Below are 27,959 nucleotides of genomic sequence, written 5' to 3'. Positions count from 1 at the left end.
CTAAGCAGAGTCTAAGTCCATAGATTTCAATGGGCTTAGACTGGAGTAACTCTGTTTAGGATTGCACTGTAAATCTAAATGAGAAACTCAAAACTTTTCAAGGAATGAATGTGGAACATGTGTGAGTGGTGTCAATACTTTTATCTATGAGAAAGAAAAAAGGCACAGTTTACTTATATCCTCTCAAATTTAAGGCAGCTGTTTCATTTTGGCACAGGCTACATACTTAACCATAAGAGTGGCAGCAGTCCAGACCTCTGGGTTCCTATGGTTACATATTGATGACATTATTAATGACTGCTTGTTGATGCTGTTCTGGAAAGAAATAGTGTTTTGCTGACATTTCTTTCTCCTAAGAGATTTTTTTTCACATAACAAGGCATATTAAACCTCTCCCAACATGACCATTATCTGGTCCTTTAGAAAAGCCAGTACTTGCTTGACTCACCAGTCATGATATAATTTTGATTGTATGGTACATGGAGAGACACGTATCAGTGAACAAGAACCTAGCGTTTCTGAAATGTTTCCCCTTTTCTTTCTATGTTTTACTGATTTATTTCTGGAAATTCCATCAGACCCATAGTGCCTAAGGCATCCTTGGCATTAAGGCAAGACAAAGCATGCTCTCTCTGTGTACTCAGTGTTTCCTGATGTTTAATTTTGTTGTCTTGTAAATAGCAAAGGAAACGCTACACATGAGAACTCAAAAAGAAAAAAAAATTAGCTTGGAAACACTGATATTCTAGGATATCAGCTCTGATTGTGGCTATTACAGAAGCAGAACTAAACTTGATGTATATTTGTTTCCAAATGAACCTGCTACTCTGTCAATGGAAATAGGTGTTTGGCAATTTTTATCTCTCTCTCTTTTTGAAGAAAGATATTTAAGTTTATTCAAAGCCTTCTTGTCTTGTTTATTTGGGCAACAATTCTTGAAGGGACTTTGATCAAGTTTCTTCAAAGATTAACTGAAACTCTCTAAAAGTACATTGGTTTCTTTTAAAGCAGGTATTTGCTTAGCTCAATACAGGGTGTTGAATTCTATGGAATTATACAGTTTCCTGGTCTTTGCTGTAGGTTTCCTTAAGACATACTGCTGACATCACAAAGTCTCCTCTCAGATTCCTTCCCCTCCCTCTGATTTCCTCAGTCAGGTAATTCCAACTCAGTTTTACTAACTTGTTTTTGACTGACAGCGAGAACAAGAACACTTAGGGTGGGAGTGGTGGGGAAGGAGGGTTTTCAAAAGCTCACATATATACATTTCATGAAGAACACACATCTTCGAAGAAGGACCATCCAGCTTGTCATGAGAGTAACTTGAAGAAAGGAATTTGAACCTTGCTCCTTTACAGGTAAGAGGAAATTATAACAAGGAACGCATAGCTCTTTTGTGATAGTTGAAAAACTTTGTGTAGAAATTCAAAGCTTTGACTAATGATCTTAACCTTTTTAAGGTTACACAAAATACCTGGGAAGGAAAACTTGCCTTTGAGCTTCTGTCTGTGGAGAATATATAAAGGTATGTAGTGCTGATGGAAAAGCACAGACTGTACTGCTTCATTCTACTGATACGATGATACCTGGGGCATGACTGATCTTTTGATATGCTTGTGAATGGTGGTGGTGTCAAACACCAGAACTTTACTTTGCAAGTCCTTTTTCTATTATATGATTTTTGAAAGTGTTTCCAAATGTTCATTCTGCTGAAAAGGTTCTGCTGCTGCTTTTCTGATCTTTTTTTCTTTTTTTAAAAAAATCAACTTTATTTGCTCTTTTATTTAACTTGATCAGAACACTTCAAAAATCTTTATTACCTATATGTACAAGAGAATATTCTGCAAGAAGGTTTTATGGGGTGGTGGTGGTATGAAAACAGTCCTCACAAAACATGATAAATTTACTTTCTAACTTAGGAAAGCTGAGATCTGAGTTGCAATTAATTTGCTGCAATTTGATTTAGCATTATCATTATTATTCCATTTTTCAATGTATATCTTAAACAGATTTATAGCTAATATAATATCCATGTTATGCTAGTTACAGAAATCAACAAATTTAAATGTTTAATGAAGACATGCTATATTTAATTTTAATAGACTATTGATTTGCCGGGTGTTTCAATGATATTTATTTAATCCTTTTTAAAATCTCAATTTCATTTCAAATAAAATCTGATACAGATGTCTATGCTTGAATCTATTTTCATAAATTACTTGGGGGGGAAACGTATCTGAAAACAGAATGAAGTAAAATAAACACCTTCATGCACTCAGTTCCTATTGATTTCTATGGAAGGGTTAAGCATTCTTCCAATAAAATCAATTGAACTCAGATGTTTCCTGGATTATGTAATTAATTTTCACTGTTGTCTGATGGTGCCAAAACCTCACTAATTAATGGACATTTAAATATGTAAGATCATTTTGGTTATGTGCTGTGACCTGTTATTGTTATTATGAACAAGGCCTAGAGACAAATCTGTATTTGATGGCTTAGGCTCTTACAATCCAGAAATCTTACTTGATTCTAAGATCTATGTTTCTCCAATGTGTATGTAAAATGAATCCCAAATGTCCAGAACATCTTGATATTTCTAAGCTAACATATAAGAACCATCCTACATGTGCACAATGAGGTGGAAGACTTTGACCACCAAATTTTAGATATTCCCTTTTCAGCCTGCAAGTGGGAGGCAATATTTTTAAAGCTCTCCATATTAATAAGGTCTCCATCTACTAAAGCATGACATCTTGAAGAAAGGTTTGGCATTGAGCTGGGTTACTGCTCTCAGAAAGCCTTTATCCAAGGGCGAATGACTACCTGTTGTCTTCTGAAGTTATATGGTCCAGAATGCTACCACTTCAGTGTGTAGTAGAATGGCTCTTAGTGATCAAAATACAAACAAAATAATTGTTCTAGAACTGCCAAGTCAGGTGTCCTAGAATTTGTAATGGGTTAACCCAGAAATATACTGTTTCCAACCAATACATACCCACATACATGCAAGATTACACATTTTTAGGTTTGGCTGGGGTGGCAGAAGAGTCTAAGATGCAGGCTTTGCATTCAACCCTGGTTTGAACAGGTTAAAAACAAACCTTTTAAATCTGTTTAGTCAAGCAAAGAGACTATAAATGCAATAATCTTCAACTTAGAGCGGCACCAAACTTTGTTGTTGTTTGCACAGATTTTACTGATAGGGCTGTTTCTTCCTTTTATTACTTGAGAGATGTTTAACTGATATAGACAGAGACGGTCTGTAGCCTCTGGTAATAGGTAGTGAGCTAAACTCCAAAGTACCAGAATGCACCCAATTGCAAAGCCAGGGAACAGAGAAACTTAACTGTTTTGTACACTGACTCAAATAATGTGTTTTAAAACCAGTCTTTGACACCAGAAAAACCTAAGATTTTGAAATTTTTACAGTGCTTTTTAGAAATGAAACCTCTGTATTTCTAGCACAAATATGTGTGTGTTGTGTAAAGAGACAAACATTTGTTCTGTACTGACAAGTTTGTGCATTAAAGTGTTAAAATCAAACTTTCAAGTCTCATAGAATCTATGGACTGTCAAGTACTTGACAGTGCTGACCTGCTGTTCTGTACCTAACAGATTGGAATGAAAGGACACTCATGAATGAATTACTAGAGGGGAACTTTAACAGTTTGCTTAAATTAGTTTACAGATATGTTCCTGACATTGATATATGTGACGAAGCAATATCCAGGGCCAATATTTATTTATTTATCTGTTTACTTGGAGACTTATACCTTGCCCATCTGTTAAAAGTAACATTCAAGGAAACTTCCAAAATCTTAAAGCAATCCTAATTAATACAGAGAACATTTATTTATATATTTTCCTAATTTGAATGCTGTCTTTCTCCCCATTGGGGGTCCACCGTTGCTTACATCATTATCTTCTCCCCCATTTTATTTTCACAACAACCCTGTGAGATAGGTTAGGCTGGCAGTGTATGACTAGCCCAAGATCTCCTAGCAAGCAACCTGGGCGTCGCAGATCCTCATCTGACACTCTAACTGCTATATTACACAGTCTCTCCAATAATGTAGTAAAATATCTAGCAGTAAAATATACTTCATTTTAAAAAGCAAATGGTGATTTCAGTTTAGAAGTCATTAGAAGTGCAGGATAAATTCACTTGGTAACTAAAAAAGTGCCAGGTGATGGAGTTCCATAACCAGAGTACCATCACAGGAAAGGTCCTTTCTTTAGTTATCAACAAGCGAAGGGCCAGTGAAATTCTTTCCATATTGGAGGAAAAAATTTCTGGCGGCTTGTCCTAGTCAGTTATCTGGATGCTAGTTCTGAATCAGTTCAAGTTTATGAAGGATCTTCAACAGATCCCCTATATTACAGTAACCAAGCCTCGATGGTATCAGTCATATCAGTAGCAAAATCATTTTAGTCTAATATGAGGCACCGCAACTGAAGATGGCCCATCATTGCAGCCAAACATTAGCTCCAATTATATAGAATGTATGTGTGCCATCAAGTCACAACTGACTTATGGGGATCCCAACAAGAGATTTTCAAAGCAAGTGAGAAGCAGAGGTGGTTTGCCATGGCCTTCCTCTGTGGAGTCTCCCATATAAGTACCAACCCTGCTTAGCACCTGAAATGATATCAAACTATATCATGCCATTCCTCTCCCCCTACAATCAGTTTCCAGCAACTGAAATGGTAAATATAAATAAAATATTAAAAAGTGGTCGAAAAAGCAGGACTGTTGGAGGAATGCCTGGCTGCTGTACTTATATACTTTTTCTTTACCTCTCAGAGTGGTAAATAAGGTCAGTATAATTATTATCCCTCTCAATGCAACTGGGGAGCTGGGGCTGAGAGGAGGGGCTTACCCAAGGCTACTTGCAGAGCTCGTGGCAGTAGTGGGATCCAAACCAGCGGAGTGCTGATTCACAGTCCAACCACTTTACTGCTAGACTACAGCAGCTCTCTTCCATTCTTTCTCTGATCTCAGGAAAGGCAGCAAGTAAATGAGAGGAGCTTGAGCTGGGCATGATGGCAGGGTGCCTTACTACTTTACAGTGCAATCCTAAGAAGAGCTAATCCCTTCTAAGTCCATTGGAGTCAAAGGGCTTAGAAGAGAGTAATTCTACTTAAGACTGTACCGTTACTTTAGAGTCTCTAAATGTGGGGAATACAGTGACTGGACAATGACTGACCATTATGTATGCTAGATAATTCTGTACTGATGCCTAAAAAAGATTGACCACAGGTGCCCCTTGTGTTTGTCTAATATGAATCAAGTGTAATAATATGGGCACTAGTTCAATGTCTGAGTACAGTGCAGATAAATTCAATACTTTTTGGTCCCATTAGTGGCAACCAGACAGCATCAACCCAGTTGTTGCAGGGCTTGCTTGCTACCTCCCTCTCCCCTCTCCCTCCTGTTCTCACATGCAGAGTCTGATTTTAGACTTCCTGGTTTCAGAAGTCTTTATTAAACCGCCATGATGCCTGAATGCATAGGGCATAGGGGTGTAGACTTCTTCCCTTCAAACAAGTTTGTGCTCATCATGAACAAACAGAGGTTTACAGCCTCTGGTCACAAAGGCAGATGATTCTGTTGTAAGCAATGAGTTTTAACAGTGATGGTGTGTATTTATTGTTGTTGATTCATATTAGTTTTAAACATTTTAGTTATTTTTAACTACTATTATTAAACGGGTTCAATTTTTTTCTTCTATTCTTTATTTGTTTCTATTTTGTGTTTTCCACCCAACTGTGGTAACATTTTCAAGGCCTGTATCCTTGCCTAAGAGATCCAACCTGCCATATTTCATATAATCAGGATGAAAGTTCACAGCTTTATAGGCAATTAAAATTTTCACTTGCATCGCAGTCAAAGACAGACATTTGACAATGGAAGAAAACTGACACTGGGAAGAAACAGTAACACTGAGGTTCTTGTGAATTCATTCCCATCTGAAATGGGATCAGGGAGCCGTCTAGTGTTTACACAAAAAGGAGGGTAGAGCAGACAAGGCACTTTACCTTGCTATATTTTCAGTACTTTTCTTTGGGCCCAGTTCTGAGACTACTCATACCCAGTGAGTGGGTATGAGTACGGTTCCCAGTCCCCAGGTGAGACTGGGGGATCACCCACTCCCAGCCTCTGCTCCCTCCCACCGCCTCATACTTGGCCGACAGGGGGGTGGGGGGAGGTGCAGGGAACAGGTTCAGGAGCTTTGTTGTCAGACCAGGAATGAGGTCATTCCTAGCATGACCACAAAGGCTCTGGAGCTTGCGCGCAAAGCATGCACATGAGTTAAGTATCCCCCTGAGCATGTCCTCTGAAGACACGCCCCATCCTCCAGTTTGAATCCTGAGGCACCTGGCCACCCTACTGTCTGGGGCATCTATTTCCGTTCTTCTCCTGGTCTGCAGCCCTGCTTACCTGTGCCCCAGCATATTCAGGCAAAGCATTTGCCTATGTTTGGATAGCAGATGCTGCCTGTCATTGCATTTGCCTACATTCTCCCTCCTTCTGTTCTGTGATGCTGGCTACGTATTTGTCAGTGTTTATAAACAAAATGGCTGGCTACCTTTGAATAAGAACAGAATAGCAAACAAACAGGATCCATGTAGTCAGTGCTATAACAACACTTTAGAAAGAGTTTGTAGCAAGATCTGTGTGTAACTGTGCTGACTAGTAAACATCATTATCACATATTAGCTGGGTTTAGTGTTGACAACCTCCAGATGGGGGCTGGAGAACTCCTGGAATTACATCTGATTTCCAGACTACAGTGAGAAAATGGCTGCTTTGGACAGTGGATTATATAGCATTGTACTGAGATCCCTCCCTTCCCCAAGCCCCAACTTCCCTAGGCTCCACCCCCAAGACTTCAGGAATTTCCCAGCCCAGAGTTGGCAGCCCTAGCTGGGTGAGTCTCCTCTCACTCTTACTTGATTTTGTTGAACTCTAACCCAGATAGTCACGTACCACAATAACAAATGAATATTTCTTAGCATTACTGACAGTCATTAATTTCCCAGTATTGATTAGTTATAACAAGTGTATTAAGTAATTGGTGTATTCAGTTTGGGTTTGGGTTAGTAACTGTCCATGCACATTCCTGCTTAAAAGTGCTTATCTTTCTCTGGAATGTGCCATCAGTTTCAAGGCCTCCAAACCTTTTAGAATTAGACTGTGGCATGGTACTTCCCCTTCATAAATTTTACTCAGAAAGACTTGATGGATGGGTTTCTCACAAGTAATGATAAATTGCCACATTGTGGGTCAGGGAGGAATTTTCCACCTGGTCAAACTGGTTAGTGGCAACTTGATGGGTTTTGTTGTACTTTTTTTTTTTTTGCTTACCCCCAGTAGCCTAAGGCTCGGCTCATTTCCTTGAATCAGGAGGAGCTATTGCTCTTATCAGTAACTAGTTGCCATACTCTGATCTCTTTTTGCTGAGCTGATTCAAGTGATCTAGTGGGTGGGAGTACAGGATGAAAAGGAAGAGGGGGACCCAGAAGGTAAAAGGGTGAGAAAAATTACACCTATAAAAATTCTCTCCCTGTTAAACACACAGAAGCCTTGACCTCCTTTGTTCCTGATAATCATATGGTTGAACAGCCCTGATTTTGTATGCAGTGAAGTAACATTTGGGCTAGATAGAGTTTGGGTACCCTTTGCTTCCAACTTTGCTTTATGAAATATCTATCAACCACATTTTTGAAGATGATTGTTGCTTACTGTTTTTCTCATGTCTTTTAGATGATTGATACATATAAAATAATAATTTTTTAAAAATCCTCTGATGGCCACAGGTTTCTTAAACCTTTCCTGTCTCCATTTAGTTGCATTGATGCAACATTGATGAGATTTAATGATTCCCAGTACTCTAGTATTGTCAAATCAAGGTTTACATGTGGATCCCACCTCATAGTCCCACAAACAGAGGGTGTGATTTTTGCTGATTCCCTTCCACAGCAAACCCAAGCTATTCCTGAGGGCTTTCCATATCCCATTTCAGAGGACATTTGGGGCTAAAGTGGGAGGAGGTGGAGAAGTCACTCCGTGGATAGAAATCTTTCCATCCACAGAAATTTTAAGTGGGATCCAAACAATGGTGTGTAAAGGAACTATTGTGGTACTGTGTTTATCAAATTAATTCCATGAATTAAGATGTTGCAATAATTCATGGAATATTAACTACCACCCCTCTGTGCTGATTTTATTTTTAGGTTCTTTTCTAATTTTTTTTCCTGATAGCCATCATGAACCTATTACATAATTAAGGTAGTGGCAATGCTAATAAATATTCTGTTATAACAGATGTCTTAACACCATCACAGCTTCTCACCTTCCTTATGTTCTGAAAAGACAATGAAACAGATCAGTTAAAGAATTCATTTGTACTCATTGCTAAATTACAGGTGTATTGTTCTTACTTCTGACTAAAGGATAAACCTGTTCATCAGCAAAACATGTACATTGTTTAGCATAATCATTTCAGAAATCAAAGTTGGACTTTCTCAAGACTATTGACCTTTTGAGCAGAGACAAGGTAATAAACGAACAGTAATGAAGATAAGATAACAAAGAATGTAAATAAATAAGCAGCTCACACACATACAAAACCTCATTTTGCAATAGTTGTGTATGCTTGATAATGTGCGGGTTTGGAGGTTTTTTTGGAGGGGGGGACAAAATAACATTGGAAAACTTCCACAATAAATAATATCACTTAGGAATCAAGACCACACCTGTGCTCCCTGAAGGACATTGAAGGGTATATTTTAGCTTTGTTCAGGTCCATAGAGTTCTGTGGTGGCTCTTTAACACAGACATTTCTCTCTGATTTTAGGTTTTGATCACATTCCTAAAGTTAAGAACGCATTTAATTGCTTTTTTCAATGTATAGACTTGAAATGCTCAGCATCCTTGTAACACCAAATCTATCATTCAGACAATGGTTCAGAGCTCTATAGCAGACAAATTTTAACTAGTCAGGTAAAGCATATACAATGGAGTTCTTAGTGCTGATTATAGAGAGCCTCTCTACTTCTGCATATAACGCTATGTGCATAAAGGATAGCAGGACCCACTGTCCCTATCCTGGACACTCTGTTGGGTTCCCTACTTACGTGCAAATTCTGTATGCATCATCAGACCCCTAATTTTGACAGTGTTCCCATTTACTTGTCTACGATGTGAGGGGTTACCTACAGATGTTTTCTTTATTTTCTTATATTTATTTTATACCTTGCCTTTCCACATAGTTCAAGGCAGCTTACAAAATGATTTAAAAAATTCTAAATTAAAATCAAGATAAAATATTTCCCTCTTCTATTTAAAAGATGCCTGCCCTTCACATCCTCTTAAAAACCCTGGCAAACAAGAATGCCTTGCAACTCTTCCTGAATATCTCCAAAGAGGTTTGTCAGTATATGCAGATATCCAGCGGTGTGCCAGCAGGTGTGATCCCAATCCACTTTTCATGCCCACAACCATATATGTTTTGAATAATATAAACACTAATGGTGAGGCATACATTTATTATGTTGATCAGAAGAGGGCATAACTAGGCGGTTTCTATTAGCATCCATACATTGGGAGTTCAAAGAGGAAATTGTGCTACCCTTGGCAACTGTTTGCTCTGCCTCAAGAAGGTTCACCTTATGAGGAAAATTATCACTGAGGATCAGTGAATTGCTGTCTTAGAGAACTAATGGAAATGGAGTGAGGACTTGATCATTTTATTTCCCTTCAACGTTCATCAGTCACCCACACTCCAGATAACTAGTAGTAGCCGCGCACATAGATCACTACAATGTATCAGCACGACATCTGTGTCAGAAGTATTGGTATCCAGCTATTCTTGTAACCCTACAGAAACTAGAGTTTAAAGGAAATTCTCTCAGAATCTTGTGGAGTGAGACACATGGTGTGGCTTTGATGGACAGGTAAGGAAGCATCTCCAGGAATCATTCTTTTTCAGGTTCAGTGTTTTAGATTTTATACTAGGAAAGGATGGGTTAGAGCACAGTTGGACTCCTCCAGCTCTTTCCATGCGTTTATCCCTGTATTTCCATGGCACATAGACATAGATAAGCCCACAGATATACAACACAAGTAGGAATCTAGTTCTCTATAAGGAAGCTAAACAGAACTGCAATTGTACTGGTTTGTCTGTTGGAAGAGAATAGAATTGTTGCTGCTGGAGAGAGAAGCTATCCTGATTTGGGTAGCTAAGATAGGTGTTTGTCAGTTGAGCAACTCCAGGAAATCCCAACCATGCCAAGAATCAGAACATGCCGCTTATGCCAACTGGAGCATCAATGGCAATGGACCAAGTTCCTTATAATAAGCTTATTTGAAAAGCAAAATAGAAATTGCACGGACCTCTGAAAATGCAGAATGTGCCAAGCAAGACAGCAGCTTTCCCTGCCTTCCACAAAGCACTGCAATCTATTAACTTTTTTCATTAAAGAAAGGATATGAAGTGGCATCTGAAAACTATTATTTCATTATAAAATGCTCAATATTCTTCCTTATTGGGCTTTGATGTTTTCACCTCCCTCATAAAACATCAATGATTTCAAGAGCGTTTTTCACATGGGTAGTAAAATGAAATAAAGAATCATGGCATCTCCTTCTGTTTTATAACTATTTTGCTATCATGATAACTGTCTCCTTTGTTTCTTTCTACACATCATATTCAATTTCAAATGGTATTTGATTTTCATACATCAAACTTTTATATAGAGAGAGTACTTGAAGCACTTTCATGTTCCCAATTTGTAAGAACAGGTATAACAAAATTCCTCTGGAGGCCTTTCCTTCATGTTTTCCAAGAATATGCAGAAATTGAAAGGGGAGGGGGGCATTTTCCATTCATCGCATGGAGAGCAAGAAATTTGGCATACTTACCAGCCTTGAACTGGAATCTGGGTGGATCTCGGAAAAAGCACAGACTCTAGTGGAAAACATATATGGGTGTGCATGTGAAAAACATATTTTAAAGCATAAATTGACCACATACATAGATGGGTGAGAAAAATATTCAGAAGTAAATCATGGACTATTGCTAGCAGACAGTCCTGAAAATGAACAAACTTACTTATATGAAAGCATTATTGTCATTCCAATGTCTATATTTTAAGGAGGAGTGGTGCTAAAACTACACATAAGTGTTTTGCATGTTTGAGGAACCAAGTTTGTATTTCTGTACTTAAAAAGTCAAACCACATGTATGTTAAAATGTCTTTTAAAAACACTCCTTTCTCTTATGCATGATAGGATGCCTTTTAAGTGATGATATAAGAATATAAGAACAGCCCTGCTAGCTTAGACCAGTGGTGCATTTAGTCCAGCATTCTCTTTCACATAGTGGCCAACTAGTTACCCTGCAGAGCCAACAACAGGTCATAAAAGGCCAAGGCCTGCCGTTGATGTTGCCTCCTGGCACTAGTATTCAGAGGTTTACTGCCTCTGAATTTGCTGGTTTCCTTTAGTCACCATGGCTAGTAGCCACTCCATGACGTTGTACAATCCCCTTTTAAAGCCATCTATGCTTGTGGTCATCACTATACCTCACTCAATGAGTGATTAAAAGGTAGAATTGAGTAATTTTTTTGTCCATCCTAAATCTATTGCCCATCAATGTCATTGGGTGCCCCCAACTGTTAACATTATAGGAGACGGAGAAAAACTTCCCTCTATATACTGTATGCATAATTTTATAAACTACTATCATGTCCCCCTTTCACCATGTTTTTTGAAACTAAAAAGCTACAGGCTCTTCAGCCTTTCATCACAGGAAAGGTGCTCCAACCCCTTAGTCATATTCAATTGACCTTTTCCAGTTCTGCAATATCCATTTTGCGATACAGCAACCAGAACTGCACATGGCATTCCAGATGAGAACACATCATAGATCTATGCAGGGGCATTGCCATACTGGCCATTTTATTTCAGTTACTTTTCTACTAATCCCCAGAATGGAGTTGGTTTTTTTCATTGCTCCCGCACACTGAATTAACATTTCCATTGAGCCATCCGTTATGCCCCCATCATCTCTTTCAGTCTCAGTCCTAGCCAGTTCAGACCCTATCACTATATATATATTTAAAATTAGTATTTTTGTTCTAATGTGCATCATCTTACACTTACCAGCATTAAGCTTCATTTGCCACATTGCTGCCCACTCACCCAATTTAGAGAGATCTTCCTGGAGCTCTTCACAATCAGCCTTGGTTTTCACCAATCTGAATAATCTTATATCATCTGCAAACTTGGCCATTACATAGTTCATCTGCAATTCCAGATCATTTATGAACAAATTAAACAACCAGTCCCAGCACCAGTCTTTGTGGGACCCACTGTTCACTTCCCTCCATTGTTAGAATTGTCCATTTATTCCTGCTCTTTTCTTCCTGTCATTTACCCAATTTTAATCCAGAAGAGGACCCATCCTTTTAGTATGACTGCTAAGTTTATTCATAAGTAGGATGCTCAAACACCTGCTGGTTCAGCTCACATCTGGTTCACCAGTCATGAACGGGGACCTGATTTTTTTGATGATTGATATGAAAGGTCATTGATCAGTTTGCTGGTGCTAGATAAGTTGTTTCACCATATTCCTTCTAAACCATACAGTACAACTGGCTTTTTGCACATGCTTATTCTCACAATGGGAAGACTTGCCAAACAGAGGCTTCCCCAAATACAGTGATTTTGGAGATGAGGTAGGTTAGAAACTCTGCTCCACTAATCCACCCATCTTCCAATTGCTATGTTTTGTGGGACTTATTTTAAATGGATCCTCACGAAATAATAGGATTTTTACACTGCAACTAAGCAAAATTGTCATTGTACCTTAGCTCATATCTTGGTCCAGACAGCAGCATAAAAATCATAGGTCCTCATGGTCCTCATGATGTGTACATGGGATCACTCAAAATATATTGGAAGATTACATATCACATCTATGTTCACATATTGCACAATAGAAAGCCTTGATCCAGTGTGATGTACTCTCTAGGAGAGGGCTTCTGGATTTTTTTCCTCAATCACTCTGTTTGGGGAAGGTTGAAATACAACAAATTTGAGATTTGAACTCTCTGATCTCTAACTTTGCCATGTTTCAGCTTTTCCCAAACATAGCAATTGGTGGAGGGATTAGAAATCCATTCCTAGAGTGGCTTTCTAATCCACCCCTCCCCCCATAATGATGATGCCCACCAATCAGTTTGAACTAGCAGCACCTTTGTTCACACACAGCTTTGTGAAAATGCAACGCGAACCAGTTCAGCAGGCATTCCAATTTGCATCGGAGAGACACCTTTGAATACGGCATGTTCAACTGTTGAACATGTTCATTGTGAAATTTGCAATCCCTATGCTGGAGTGTTTGGTGAGACACCTCATCCAAGTCCCTTTGGAAGTCCAAGAATATACTGTTTATGGGATTACCCACACCCACATGCTTGTTCACTTTCTAAAAGAACTCCAAAAGGTTGGTGACTCGTGAATTCACTTTGCAGAAACTATGCTGATTTTTAACTCAGCAGATTTTGCTCTTCCTTATTAATTCTGTCTAATATCAGTTTCTGCTAATTTACTTAGGACAGATATTAGGCTAACTGATCTGTAATTTCCTGGTTCATTTATAGCCCCCTTTTAAAAAATCAGTGTAACATTTGCTACTCTCCAGTCCTGTTATTCAAAGACCAACGTTAACTGCAAGTTACATACAACGCTCATCTCTGCACCACTGCAGCTAGTAGCCCCTTCAAATGAGGCTGTTTGCATCATTTAATTAATATACTAAAGGTGACTTCAATGAACTACTGAAAGCAGGCAGTTTGGTTATTGATATAAGCTTTGTTATTATTTCATTCTTCATTCCACAATCAAACTCTACTAAAAAACCAGAGAACAGGCATGAGAAATAACTTGCCCATGTCCATTGGGAGCATGACTTCTTTAGACATCAGCCCCTGTTCTTGTAAATCACTTTGTGTAAAATTTCTCTGGATCTTACAATATAATGTTGAAAACTACCAACAGTAAAATGTGTAGAGCTGGTTGCCTGGATTGTGGCTGGCAGGCAAGAGCAGCTAGCAATTGCTAATTGATGCTGGAATTCCAGTAGAAAAACTGAATTGCCTCTCTGCAACAGTTGCATGTTCATTTCAGTGAAGAGACCTCCTCAGTACATATATGTATAAAAGAATAAACATACTACTCATATATGTCCATTGAAAATTGGCCATTTAGTGCATGCATGCATTCTGTACTCATATCTGAGTGCTGCCGATTCATAGACCCAAGTGAATTGTGTCTGTTAGTGACAGCTTAGTGAATACAGACTTTGCAAGGATTCCATGGGGTAACTGCATAGTTCATTCTGAATTAAGGTTTCTTGTAGTCCCATGTTAATCATACTCTCTTTTTTGAGTACTTAAGTAACATTTAACTCTATGGGTTTTTCTGTGTTGCTTAGTCTGTGTATTAAATGGAAGTAAATATTTTCATAATTTTTATTATATATCACACAATGCCCATTAAGCACAGATATGTAAACAGTGTTCAGCTTTAGGAAAATGGATATTATCTTTAAAAATGCAAGGAAAATAACAAAAAGCCATACTATGGGATCAACATGCTGTTCACTCCTTTTAAAAAGAACTATGAAACGGGTATCCTGTCCATTTAGCTGATCAGGAAAGTTCCTGGTGAGTTGATGTTCTGGAGGGTGGTAGCAAGTACAGCCAAGTCCTAATAGGCCTGTAGGCATAGCAAGAACTGCTTTAGTTTCCTCTTTTTTCATCATCATCAGTTAGGGTTGTCAGCATGAAGTTGGTAACTAGTAGGAGCCTCACCATTGGGAGAGCCCTCAACAGTGACCTAATGATGTCACTAGGGAATCCTTTGCATTCAGCCAAAACTCTATGGTTTAAATTGAATGCTAGATTGTCACTAGTGTGACACAATGATGTCACTTCTTGGCATGCCTGACCAGACTTTAACTGGGGAAAGCCTGCAATGGGGAGAGGAGGAGAGAAAGCTGCAGATGGGGAGGGTTAGGTTGGTTAGTGGGTGGGAAGGAGAAAACAAAGCAGGGTTTGCAGACTACAGCCAGCAAGCATCGCAACATTTAGGGGGCTGGGATTGGTGCACTAGTGTCATGCTGGCATGCTGATGTCACTTCCATGGAATGTTCTAGGATTTGCAAAACTCTATGGTAAACCATAGCTTTTTTGCAAATGCTAGAGCATCTCATAACATCACCTCTGATTTTCACCAAAAGTGATGCTGCCGGTAAAGATGGTCATGAACAGAAAAAAAAACTGAACATGATGTTCGTTGTTCATTGCCATCCATGAACAGAAACTCACGAACAACCATGAGCATGGCCCTGTTCATGAATATGTTCATGGTTGGCTGCTCGTGGGGGCCAGCAGGCTCTCCTCCAGCCACCATCCAAGTCAAGATCCCTACTGCACTACTTCCAGAAACCTGACCTGAGCAGGCAGCAGGAAAGGTACCAGTAATAAATAATAGCTTGGCCCAGAGCCTGGCAGCAGCCATGGAACTTGAAGAGGTAGATCCCTATCCCACCACACACAAAGAAAATTCAAGCTCCAATGCACTCTCCCTCTCTCTCAAATTGCCAACAGTAACTGTCTCTCCCTCTCCAAAGTCAGTGCTTTGTTCCCTTGTAACAAATTTGGAGCTCCTCACTTGAAAGGAAGACCTGCCTATCAAGATAAATTAGGCTTAGATTGGGGTTTCCAGGGCAACAGCAGGAATTCAAACAGAGTTCAGACAATCCCTGCCTAAGTTGCCAAGGGAATTGATTGCAGGTGCCAGACTGTTTAGCTTGACAAACAGCAACGAACAGCAAAGAACAAGGCTTGCAACGACCACTTGTTTGTTTAGAATGGGGCCTCATGAACAGCTTGTTTGCGATTCGCGAACAGCAGATTGGGCTGTTCATGGCTTTTTTTTGTTCGTATTGCTGTTCATGCCCATCTCTAGTTGTCAGTGCACACCCCATTCCTTTCCCCTATTTTCCATTGCTGATGCTTCAAGTGCCAGTGGGCAATGAACTAGGTTGCCCTGGCAATCCCAGGGTCTCAGGGAAAAGTAATCATGGAGGATGGGAAAATAAGATTCCCCTCCCCCCACAAGTCCTTGCAGGTCCCCTGCTTGTCAATATAGCTAATTCTCAATGTGGTCAAATCTGTGAATACTTAAACCCAGAGTCTGGTACCATGAACAAAGCAAGTCTTTCTACAAACCTGAAAAAGTGCCCTAGTTTTGCAGAAAAATCTGAAATCTTTAAAAATGGGGGGGGGGGGGGTGATAAAAAGCACCTGTATCATTAAGAAACAGGGCGAAGCTACAAGTGACGAATGGCACTTGAACGGCAAGTGTATTTCTCCCTGTTCACTTGCGCTCCACTCAATCCACTTGCCATTCAAGTGTCATTCGTCACTTGTAGCTTGGCCCTCAGACACCCTCAGTGGCACTTGCTAGGCAACCACAACAGTACTGCCAGGTCAAGTCTTGGTTTCTGTCAGTAAAAGGCAGGGGGATGCCCTCTTCCAGGACAGTTTTGGCCTTTGAGGGAGGATTCACTGGAGCCATGTCCAGGAGCAACCGCTGGGAGACTTACTATCACTCAAATTGTGTGACTCACCTAAGACTCACAGCTTGCTTACTACTGTTCCACAGTAGCCACCCCATGAAAACCAGTGTATTGAAGTGGTTAGAGTCTGAGGGCCAAGCTACAAGTGATGAATGACACTTGAACAGCAAGTGGATTGAGTGGAGGGCAAGTGAACAGGGAGAAATACACTTGCTGTTCAAGTGTCATTCATCACTTGTAGCTTGGCCCTCAGTGTAGGGGATGGAAGAACCAGCTTCAAATTCCCACTCTGCCATAGAAGCTCACTGGTGGGTGACCTTGGGCTAATCACATATTCTCACTGCACAGGGAGGTTGTGAGGATAAAACTGGAGAGAGAAGAATGATGTGAGTTGCTTTAGGACCCATTATGGAGAAAAGGAGGATATAAATGAAATAAATAAATAATGAATATAGCTAGAGAAGAGAGACAGATAAATTATTTGTGTTGCAAAGGAGAAAAGGAAGCTGTCCTACACAGGGCAGACAGGCCCAGTTTTTGTAAAACACACACACACACACACACCTCAATTGAGCCTCTATTGAGCCATTTTTTCCTTTGGGATAACAATATTAACTTTAACTTAAAGACCTGTTGTGAAGGTTACTGAGAATGTATAGAAAGTGATATGAACTTTTAGGGAAAATGTCAAATAAATACTAGTTATCATGATTATTATGATTTGCGGCATCACAGCAAAGATGCCACAACATTCACAACAATGAACATTACCTCTATGGCACAATTCAAGTAATCATAAACTTGTTATCAAACTTCTTATCAACAATTATAACTCTATGTACTTCAGTTTTGAAGCAAAAGCCCAATGAACTTTAACAACAGCAGCATGTAAAGATGGTAAAAGGGTAGTCTCTAACCTTTGTCCATATTATTCTTGATTCTCCTGTTTGTCTACATCCTTTAAAAATTTTAATGTAATGCTGATACAAGCAACAGCAAACGGTTATGAAAGTCAACAAAAAAATACAAATCTACCAGCCCATCAAAATTATATTCACCTCCATAATCAAGACTGCCTAACTAGAGAGTGTGACACGCTGATCTACCATGAAGAATTAATATTTTCTCTAGGTGATTTCTAAATACAAGGCTTCAGACGGCAGAAAAGATCTAGCTTTTCTGAAATGAAAATGAAATGACAATGAAAAAGACTTACCAACAAGATTATGAGTATGGAGTGTAAAGTTTTATCTTGGAATGTAAATGGACTAAACTCACCGAATAAGAGGAAAAATATTTTCCACTGGCTATTAAAACAAAAATGTGACATTGTTTGTTTGCAAGAGACCCATATTCGAAAGCAGGATGTAAAATATTTAAAATTGGGAAAATTGGGCAAGGAATTTGTAGCGGCCTCCAACAAGAAAAAAAGAGGAGTGGTGTTGTACATAAAAGAGGAGCTACAGCCAAAATTTGTAATGGAAGATGTGGAAGCCAGATTTATAGCAGTGGAATGTACCTGGGACTTAAAGAGAGTGTTGGTAGTCGGAGTTTATGCACCTAACGGTGCAAAAGAAAGCTTCTTTGAGGATTTGAGGAAGCAACTAGATGATCTTTCATACGACCAGATAATTCTTGCTGGAGACTTCAATGGAGTGACAAATTTGGAATTAGATAAAAAGACAACTACGGCACAAAAGAAAAGAGGACTATTACCAAAGCTCTTTTTTGAGTTGATACAACAGGAGACTCTAGAAGATGTATGGAGAAGAGAACATCCTAAAAGTAGACAATTTACTTTTTACTCTGCAAGGCACTGTACACTATCAAGAATTGATATGATCTGGGCCTCAAAAGACTTAGCGTTATGGACTAAGGAGGTAGAAATAATGCCAATGGTAGGCTCAGATCACAATCCAATTATGTGGAAATTAGGGAAAAGGAGAAAAAGGAAAGCATGGAGAATAAATGAGGACTTGCTACAGGAAGGAGAGAATATGGAGATGTTGAGAAGAGAGACAAAGTTCTTCATACAATACAACGTAAATAAAGAAGTACCAACTGACAAAGTTTGGGACGCTTATAAGGCGGTTATAAGGGGCATACTAATGGACTTAAATGGTAGAGCAAGAAAAAAGAAAGAGGAGAAAAGACAAGAGATCGAGGAGAAAATAAAAGCTAAAGAAATACAGTTAAAAAAGAGACCAGGGAAAAAGAAATTATATCAGGAAATTAAAATACTTCAAGAACAGTTAACAGCAATGAATAATAAAGAATTGGAGTGGAACCTTAAAAGATTGAATCAGAAAGCGTTTGAAGGTGCAAATAAACCTGGGAAGTATTTGGCATGGCAACTGAAGAAGAGAAGGGAAAAGAAAATAATAAATAAAATTTGCGAAGACAATAAAACGTATTTGGAACAGACTACCATTAGTAGAGCCTTTTACAAATTCTACGCTAAGTTGTACAATAAGAAAGAGGTAAATAAAGAGTCAATAGCGTCATATTTGGAGAAAATGAAACTTCCAGTAATTTCGGAAGCTTGGAGAAATAAACTGAACAGTGAAGTAACGGATGAGGAACTAAGCAAGGCAATACAATCTGCAAATCTAGGAAAGGCACCAGGGCCAGATGGACTTACGGCTAAATTTTATAAGACAATGGCCAATGAACTGACACCATTCCTAAAAGAGGTGATCAATGGAGTTTTAAGGGATCAAAGGATTCCGGATACCTGGAGTGAAGCGAATATATCATTGATCCCCAAAGAGGGCCAAGACTTGACTAATGTGAAAAATTATAGACCCATATCGTTACTTAACAACGATTATAAAATCTTTGCGAAGATACTGGCGGAGAGACTGAAGGGGTGGCTTTCGGAAGTTATTGAGGAGGAACAAGCAGGCTTTTTGCCAGACAGACAAATCAGAGACAATTTAAGGACAGTGATTAATGCTATTGAATATTATGATAAGCGTTGTGATAAAGAGGTTGGTTTCTTCTTTGTTGATGCTGAAAAGGCGTTTGACAATTTAAACTGGGACTTTATGTTTGCCACTATGGAAAAGCTACAATTGGGAGAAAGATTCATTAGAGCAATTAAGGAAATTTACAGAGACCAGACTGCAGCAATTGTGGTGAATGATGAAGCGACTAAGAAATTGATTATAAGTAAAGGAACAAGACAAGGTTGCCCGTTGTCTCCACTGCTGTTCATTTTGGTATTGGAGATCCTGATGATACAAATACGACAAGATGAAGAAATTCGAGGAATAAAAATAAAGGACTATTCATACAAGGTCAGAGCATTTGCGGATGACATAATGTTAATTGTAGAGGACCCATTGGAGAACATGCCAAAAGTGATAGATAAGATTAAGGAGTTTGGAGACTTGGCAGGTTTTTATATTAATAAAAAGAAGTCAAAGATATTATGTAAAAACATGACTAAGCAGAAACAACAATTGTTAACGGAAATAACGGATTGTGAAGTAACAAGTAAGGTGAAATATTTGGGAATCGAACTGACTGCTAAGAATATAGACTTATCTAAAAACAACTATGAAAAATTATGGACTCAGATAGAGAGAGATTTGATTAAATGGAACAGACTAAATTTGTCATGGTTGGGAAGGATTGCAGCAGTTAAGATGAATGTGTTACCAAGAGTAATGTTTTTGCTACAGACAATACCAATCATCAGCGATTCTAAGCAATTTGAAAAATGGCAGAGGAAAATATCAGACTTTGTATGGGCAGGCAAGAAGCCTCGAGTGAAAATGAAAGTTTTACAAGATGCAAAAGAAAGAGGCGGAATGCAACTGCCCAATCTAAGACTTTACCATGACGCAATTTGCTTGGTGTGGTTGAAAGAGTGGATGACGTTAAAGAACAAGAAACTACTAGCCCTAGAGGGATATAAAAAAATATTTGGATGGCACGCATACCTATGGCACGATAAAGTAAAGGCGAACTCGATGTTCCTGCATCACTATATACGGAGAAGTTTATATACAATCTGGAAGAAGTATAGAATCTATTTACAAGAAGGAACCCCTTTGTGGGTAGTTCCATATGAGGTGATAGATCCGAGAGCTGTTGATAATGAGCAACAATGCTTAACTTACAAAGAAATAACTAGAACTGAAGCATCTAAACTCAGAATAAAGACTCAGGAGGAACTATTACCTTATTACGATTGGTTCCAGTATAGACAGATAAGAGATTTATATAATTCGGACTCTGTAAAGGGAGGTATACGAACAGAGAATTCGGAACTAGAGCAGACCCTTCTTAAAGAGGACAAGAAAAGAATATCCAAGGTATACCAAGTACTGTTGAAATGGTATACTGAGGATGAAATAGTTAAAGTACAAATGGTGAAATGGGCCATAAACTTCAACAAAGAAATAACAATGGAGGCATGGGAATACTTGTGGAAGACTACAATGAAGACAACGATATGCACCAGCATTAAAGAGAACATTTACAAAATGATTTATCGTTGGTACATGACACCAAAGAAGATTGCGCTAGGGAATTTGAACACCTCTAATAAATGCTGGAAATGCAGGAAGCACGAGGGCTCCCTCTACCATATGTGGTGGACGTGTGAGGTAGCTAGACAGTACTGGGGGGAAATAATAAGAGAAATGAGTGAGATTTTACAATTTCAAGTAAATAAGAACCCAGAACTCCTGCTACTAAACTTGGGAATGGAGGGAATTCCAGCCCATCATAGGACGTTGATATTTTACATGACGGCAGCAGCTAGACTTTTGTATGTGCAAAAATGGAAAGTACAAGAAGTGCCAACTATTGAAGATTGGATTTACAAATTGCTGTATATGGCAGAAATGGACAAAATGACAAGAAAACTGAGAAATCTGGACCCAGGACAGTTTAACACAGACTGGGAGAAGCTGAAACAATATTTGGAGAAGAAATGGGAGGTGGGAGGAGAACTGTGGCAGTTTGAGAACTATTGAAGTATAATACATTGCAGAGGGGGGTGACTTTACCGGGGGGGAGAGGAGGTAAAAGTGAATCTCTAAGCAGCTATGTTATTAGATTGATATATATAGAATAATAAATAGAATATTGATAGAAAATAATTAATCATAAGGGTTAATTATAAGGATTGACTAACCAATAATATTTTCTTTCTGATTTTGTACAATGTACCAAACTGAATATGTTTATCTGAAGGTATATATGAGTCAAATTGATTGATATTATATATAGATGTATGATTGAAGGGAATAGAAATATTAATGTAAACAAATATAACTAAAACAGAAAGAAGAAGATAGAATGAATAATATACAGAGTATAAGTTAAGCTGGTTGATTTATATGAATGTATGGCTTATATAGTTTACGTTATACAGAAATATTTGAAAATGGAATTATGGGATAAATTGTTTATCCATTATGGAAAAAGGGACTCATAGTTAGGGTACAGAGTATTAAAAATAGTTAAAGAAGTATTGCTTAGAATAAAGGGAGAATATACATTTGTAAGATAGAGGTATATATAAAGAGTAAGGGAAAAGGGACAAAGGGTTGGAAAACTGTTGGAAGTCAACAAAAAGGGGGGGGGGAAGGGAGGGGGTTAGAAATTGGGAAATGGGAAAATTGATTGTAATGTTTAAATATTTGATTCTAACCCAATAAAAATTTTCTCAAAAAAAAAAAAAGTTCTCCCTCAAAAGCCAAAACAGCCCTGGAAAGGGCTGTGCCTACTCCTACTCCTTGAACCTTTTCCTAACAGAAACAAAGGATGGAAGGCAAGCAATACAGTTGCCTAGCAATGGCCACTGAGGGTATTTATTTTTTAAGGCTACAGGCACTCCTATTATTGGGGGGGGGGTTAGCCCTCCATTTTTCCCCTGAAGTTTCATGGGCTTTTCTCAGGTCTGTAGAAAGATGTATCTTGTCTGTCCATGGCTAGACAGAGCCATATTGAGAATTAGATATATTAATTGAGTAACTGTACCTTCATACCTTTGAGAATTCCACAGCAGTTCTTGTCAGGCCATGATAGGTCAGTGTCTTTATGTGAAGAAGCTCTGAGACGGTGGTTGTCCAGAGTAACTATTCATCATTCTTAGAGAACAAGCTGTTTGATTAAAGGAGAAACAACTATGTGTCTGATTAGACAATACGTTAAACACAAGTTGGTTGGGGGAAACACCAACCCAACATATGTTTAACATGGGACTCAGAACTAACCCTAAAAATTGTGTGTGTGGGGTGGGGTGGGGGAATGGCTCCTGAGCATGCATGCAGCAGCACAAGAGGCTTCATCTCTTCAATAGCAGAAAAAAGCCATGGGAGCAGGTTGTTTGTCTTACTGTCAGTCCCATGTGTCACCTGGGCAGAAATAGTTCCCCCCTCCCCCTCACATACACTATTGTTAAGGTGAGTGCTAGGTCACAGGTTAAATGTTAGTGGGTTGAGGTTTCCCCCAACTCAACTTGCATTTAATATATCAGCTAATCAGACCCTATGCTGAGCTGAGCAGATCAACCGGCTTAAGTGTAGCAGGGGAAAACCTTTGCATATCTGTAAATGGAAAACTCTGAAAACTCTGAAATGGAAAACTCTGAAAACACAATGCACACTTAGAGACAAAATGAGAGGCCTGGGCATGGAAAAGAGGAGAGCAGCCTCACCCTCATCCTTGACAATAAATGGGGAATGAAAGTTATATACAAAAAAAGAGTGGGGGGGGGAAGAGCTCTGCTACTCATTCATTAGAGGAATCTGTATAGGATAATGACCACCTTGGTTAGTTTCCTTCTATGTAAGTGAAATGGGGATAGGATACTTGTCTTCTGTGCAGGACTATGGCAACAATAATTAATTAGCCCTTTGAAGATGTAAAGTGATATAGGACTGAAGTGCTCAGTATTATTTTTGTAAGCACATGTAGATGATAAGATTTCTCTGTAAGCTGCAGTTTAAGTCCAGCATTTGGAAAGTTAAGCCCTTTGATGAGCTGATGTATGTATACAAATTTGCAGTCTTCAAGAGGCAGGTAATATTCACACAGCATGAACTGGAGCAAGGGTGAGGCAGGGGTGGAAAATCACTGATTTCTGCTTTGGATGTCTAGCTGTGTTAATGAAGATCCACTGTTTGAATCTGAGGAAGTTGGAAATCATAGCCCGGCAAGATAAATGCAAAAAAGTTCTGACTGTTTTATAACTCCGGAATTGTCATTCATAAAAAATATCTAAACACAGCAGGGTTGGGGAGACTCTTTGCACAAAGTGTTTGTCTCTCTTCCAATTGCATTTTTTAGAAATGCTGTTATTAAAAATTAATAGCAGATGTAGAAGTTATAACCTTCTTTATTTCAAGATGAATTTGATTCCTGTTTTTAAATTTCCAGATCAATAAGCATCAAGTAAAGTAAAGCCTGCTGGTCAGTGAACAGTAGCTGTGGCAAGCCTGTTCATGTTGAATTGATTATGGCTGTAGTCTCAAAGTTTTTACCCATAAGTAAATCTAACTGAAGTCAATGGATTTGTCTCATAACATACATGGTTTATAATCACTGGATATGTGTTGTCTCATAAACATACATGGTTTATAATAACTGGCTATGTGTTGTAAGCCTGTTGGTTTAGCTTCGTGCATTGCCTGTACATCGTTCAAGTGTAAGCATCAGACACTGTTTTTATAAGTCTCTGAGTACAAATATATGAACATTCTTTGATTGCCTTTAGAGAATGCGAATAAGTGAACTATTAAATAGCACTCCTTTCATAGTTGACTTAGGAACAGTTGGAAAATGTTTATAAAGCAGTAAGGAAGGCAGCATGTCTGTTTTAAATAAGAAGAGTATTTTAAAAGGTATTTAAAAGGATCTCAGAAAGAAAGTCCTGGGAAAGACTTTTCTCTGCCAGAGACCTTGGTGTAGACAACACTGAGCTGGATAGACCCGTGGTATGATTCAGAATAGGGTATGTTCCTATAATCATGTTCAAAATACTGAAGCTGATCATCATGCTATTGTCAAGGATCCTGCTTCAGGCACCCCCTCCATCAGGTGGATGGCTGTGCACGACAGAGTCTGCTTCATGGCAACAGTCCCTCATTAGAATGCCCTCCCTGCGGCTGCATGCCCACTGCCCAGCTTTTCTCATTTCAGACGCTGGGCTCAGGACAGTTCTGTTCACCCTGGTCTATGCTTACTGGGCTGGTTGTATTCTTGATTGCTGGTTGCTGGCTTTTAAGAAGTCTTAGAGTGTGTTACTATATGCTGTTTTAATCATTGGTTTTAATGTTTTATTATATTTCTAATGTTTTGGTTTGAAAGCACCTGTGGGTGAGAAATGTAACAGAATCAATCAAATAAGTAAAATAAGACTATAAACATGTTGTGCAGAAACTTAATTTGTAAACTGAGTCCAGTCTGCAACGCGCAGTTCACAGACACAACATAAGCAACTCAGCACACACCAATACTACATATAAATATCAGTCATTCTCTATAGTAATGAATGAAATCCTGAAGATCTGTCTCATTAGTGATTTCTTTCTTCCAAAATTCAAACAATTTGTTCTAAACGTGCTTTGTCAAAATTCTCCAACTTCATCTGGAGCCCTTAGAGTCTTTCTTTGGTTCTTTTCTTTAATGTTCTTTTTCCTGAAGGCAGGAACATCTGAGATACCCAAGTCATATTACTAGTCCTGGAGCTCCAACTCTTACACAAATAAAACACTGAGTGTTCTCCCAATGCATTAATAATGAAACTGACTTTCAATAACTAAGCAAGCCTTGGTCAATTTCATTTTCAATATACTGAGAAAGTACTTTTGAAATCCTTTGAAGCAAAATGCAATCAAGTGAGTAGCCCAGAGGGAGGTAGGGTGATTTCATGACAAAATCCTAGTATATCAGATCATCCCTAAGTCTTTCTTTGCAGCCTATCTACCCACCCAGTCAGCCAGCCAGCCAGCCAGCCAATCTTTTGGCTAAAAAGTAACATTTGAGATGTTACCAGGAATTCCAATTCTGTACATGACTTGAGGTGCAAGGATGGTGTTAATAGTTCTAATGGATAGTTCTCAATAACTCACTAAATTTCGATTCCCTACCATTCTTCAGGCCATTATTATTAGACTGGTATAAAAATGGTTGTTAATATACAGACTGCCATATATTAAATACAACATACAGTGCTCTCTCTCTCTCTCTCTCTCTCTCACACACACACACACACACACGCGCGCGCGCGCGCGCACGCACGCACACACCACATAATGGGGTTGCTAGGCCCCCATACCCTCCCAGTGGGGGGGGACACCCCCAGCACTCACCTTTTCGTTGCTCCTTGCCCACTGTGAAGCGTGAGAGCATTCTCGGTGTGGCATGGTGACATCACTCTCAGGCATGACATCATTGCCCCACTCCAGGAGTGGGGGCCTGTTTCCCCACCTTTCCCTGCTGCTGGCCAAGTGAGTGGTGGCAGGGGACAGAGGGCAGGAGCAAGTGATTCCCTGTCCCCACTGGGGAACCTGAGATCCCTAACACAGAGAGCGAAATGCACATCCCTTGCATATGGCACTTGTGGCTCACTTTGATTTTACAAACCAGGTCCATCCTCACTCAAGTCCAGCCCCTCTTTCATTGCAGGTGCCTCCCAGCTTGGTCTTGCGGAACTATGTTATTCTCTCTGCCTGTCTCACTCCTCAGTTTTCACTGAAACCTTTCCTACAAGCATATTTACTCATACCGCAGTAAGAGATGGATATGGACAGTACAGGCCCATCGTTTTCTTTCCCTCTGCTTCCCTGCAGAAGAATAAGAGATCACTTGTCAGCAAGAAAATGAGGATGATGCTAATCTGGCACAGGGAAATTTTTTCCATCTCTACACAAAATCAAGCTGGAGAATGCATTGGCCCACCATGTGTCGTTGACAATGAAAAGACTAGAAAAACGGACTGTATATTTATAGGAGTAACTGGAATATCCAATGTTACGACAGCGAATATTGGAATAAACAAAGCAGAGGTTTGGAAAGAATGCAATCTTTCATGGTTCCAGGCACAAGTCAGTCAATCTGGGAAGAAGGAGGGGGAATGAGAATTGCCTTTAAGGATAAACTCACTGTCTGCCTTAGGGTCTTTTCCTCTGGTGCAGACAGTATGGGCTACAATACTGAAACAGAGTGACTACTGACCTGATGAAGCAGATCAAGCCAGGCAACTATCTGTTCATCCGACAAGCACTGCAGAGAACAAAGGGGAAGTTCTTCATTCAAAAGAATCCAACATGAATTTCTCTGGATTGTAAAGATATGAACAACAGGAATTCAGAATCACATGAGAAGAGAAATGATGAAGGAAACAGCATGCAGGAAGTCAGGGGGAGAAATGCCAGGATCGGATGGGATCCATTCCAGGATATGACTAACTGGTACATGAATGCTCCCTAATAAAGAACACAAATGCAGAGAGGAAGGTACCAAGGACTGGTGAGATACTATTCTAATACTTATTTAATAGTGTAAGATCAAGACCCAGAAATTCTTTGCTGTGTAAAATTGACAAGAGAGGAGATGCTGCCTGGAAATATCAGTGAGAAAATGAAAGATCGCAGGAGCCAAGGAGCAATTGAAATGATGACAGCAAGGCCTGTTGTACTCATAGGTCATGTAGAGATAAGACTGACACATTAACTCTGGCTCTTTGGAAGAGATAGCTTGAAGCTGTTCCACCTAAGGAAAATTGCACTGCTTAAATCACAAATTTTCTTCAAGTTTATTCAGAGATGAATGTAGGTTGATTTGACATGCTAAAGCTCTAGAAGGCTTTGAGCCCCTCAAACTACTTCTGTGTTCCAGTTAGATCTCTTATGAATGCCTAAAAACATTTGGGGTCAAAGTTACAAAGCATGAAGGACACATCCAGTATTCTTGGTGACTGTTCCTGAGACCTGGAGCTTCCATCCATTTGTGTTCTTTTTAAATTTTTTTTAAAAAATTTACTAAAAGATAAGGGGTACAGAATATAGGGGCATGGGAAAAAGAAAATCATATTATATATCGCTAATACATTGCACCATACAATCTAATATATTTCTTCAATGTGTTCAGCAGATCAGCCACTAATTTGCAAATTTTTCCATTCGTTTTAAATAATGTCCATAAAAGTCTTCATCCTAACTAAAAGGTAGATTTCTTCAGATTTCCTCTGTATCCAGCTGTAAAATGACTCCCAAATGTCTTTATATATTGTATTGTCCATCTCTTTCAATAAACTCAACAATTTATCCATTTCAGCTG

General features: G+C 39.1%; 1 protein-coding gene across 1 annotated transcript in view; it reads left to right on the top strand.

The window, feature by feature from the left end:
* The first annotated feature begins 1,249 nt into the window (after positions 1 to 1,249).
* The window catches only part of KCNJ15 (potassium inwardly rectifying channel subfamily J member 15), a 31,821-nt gene continuing 5,111 nt past the window's right edge, over positions 1,250 to 27,959 (top strand). The window contains exons 1-2 of the mRNA XM_054973961.1: positions 1,250 to 1,358; positions 1,461 to 1,525. The gene's annotated coding sequence lies outside the window, so the exon portion shown is untranslated. The remainder of the gene's footprint in view (positions 1,359 to 1,460; positions 1,526 to 27,959) is intronic.

The sequence above is a fragment of the Eublepharis macularius genome, chromosome 3 (assembly GCF_028583425.1).
Source record: "Eublepharis macularius isolate TG4126 chromosome 3, MPM_Emac_v1.0, whole genome shotgun sequence".
Lineage (NCBI taxonomy): Eukaryota > Metazoa > Chordata > Lepidosauria > Squamata > Eublepharidae > Eublepharis > Eublepharis macularius.
This window is presented reverse-complemented; position numbering and strand designations above follow the sequence as displayed.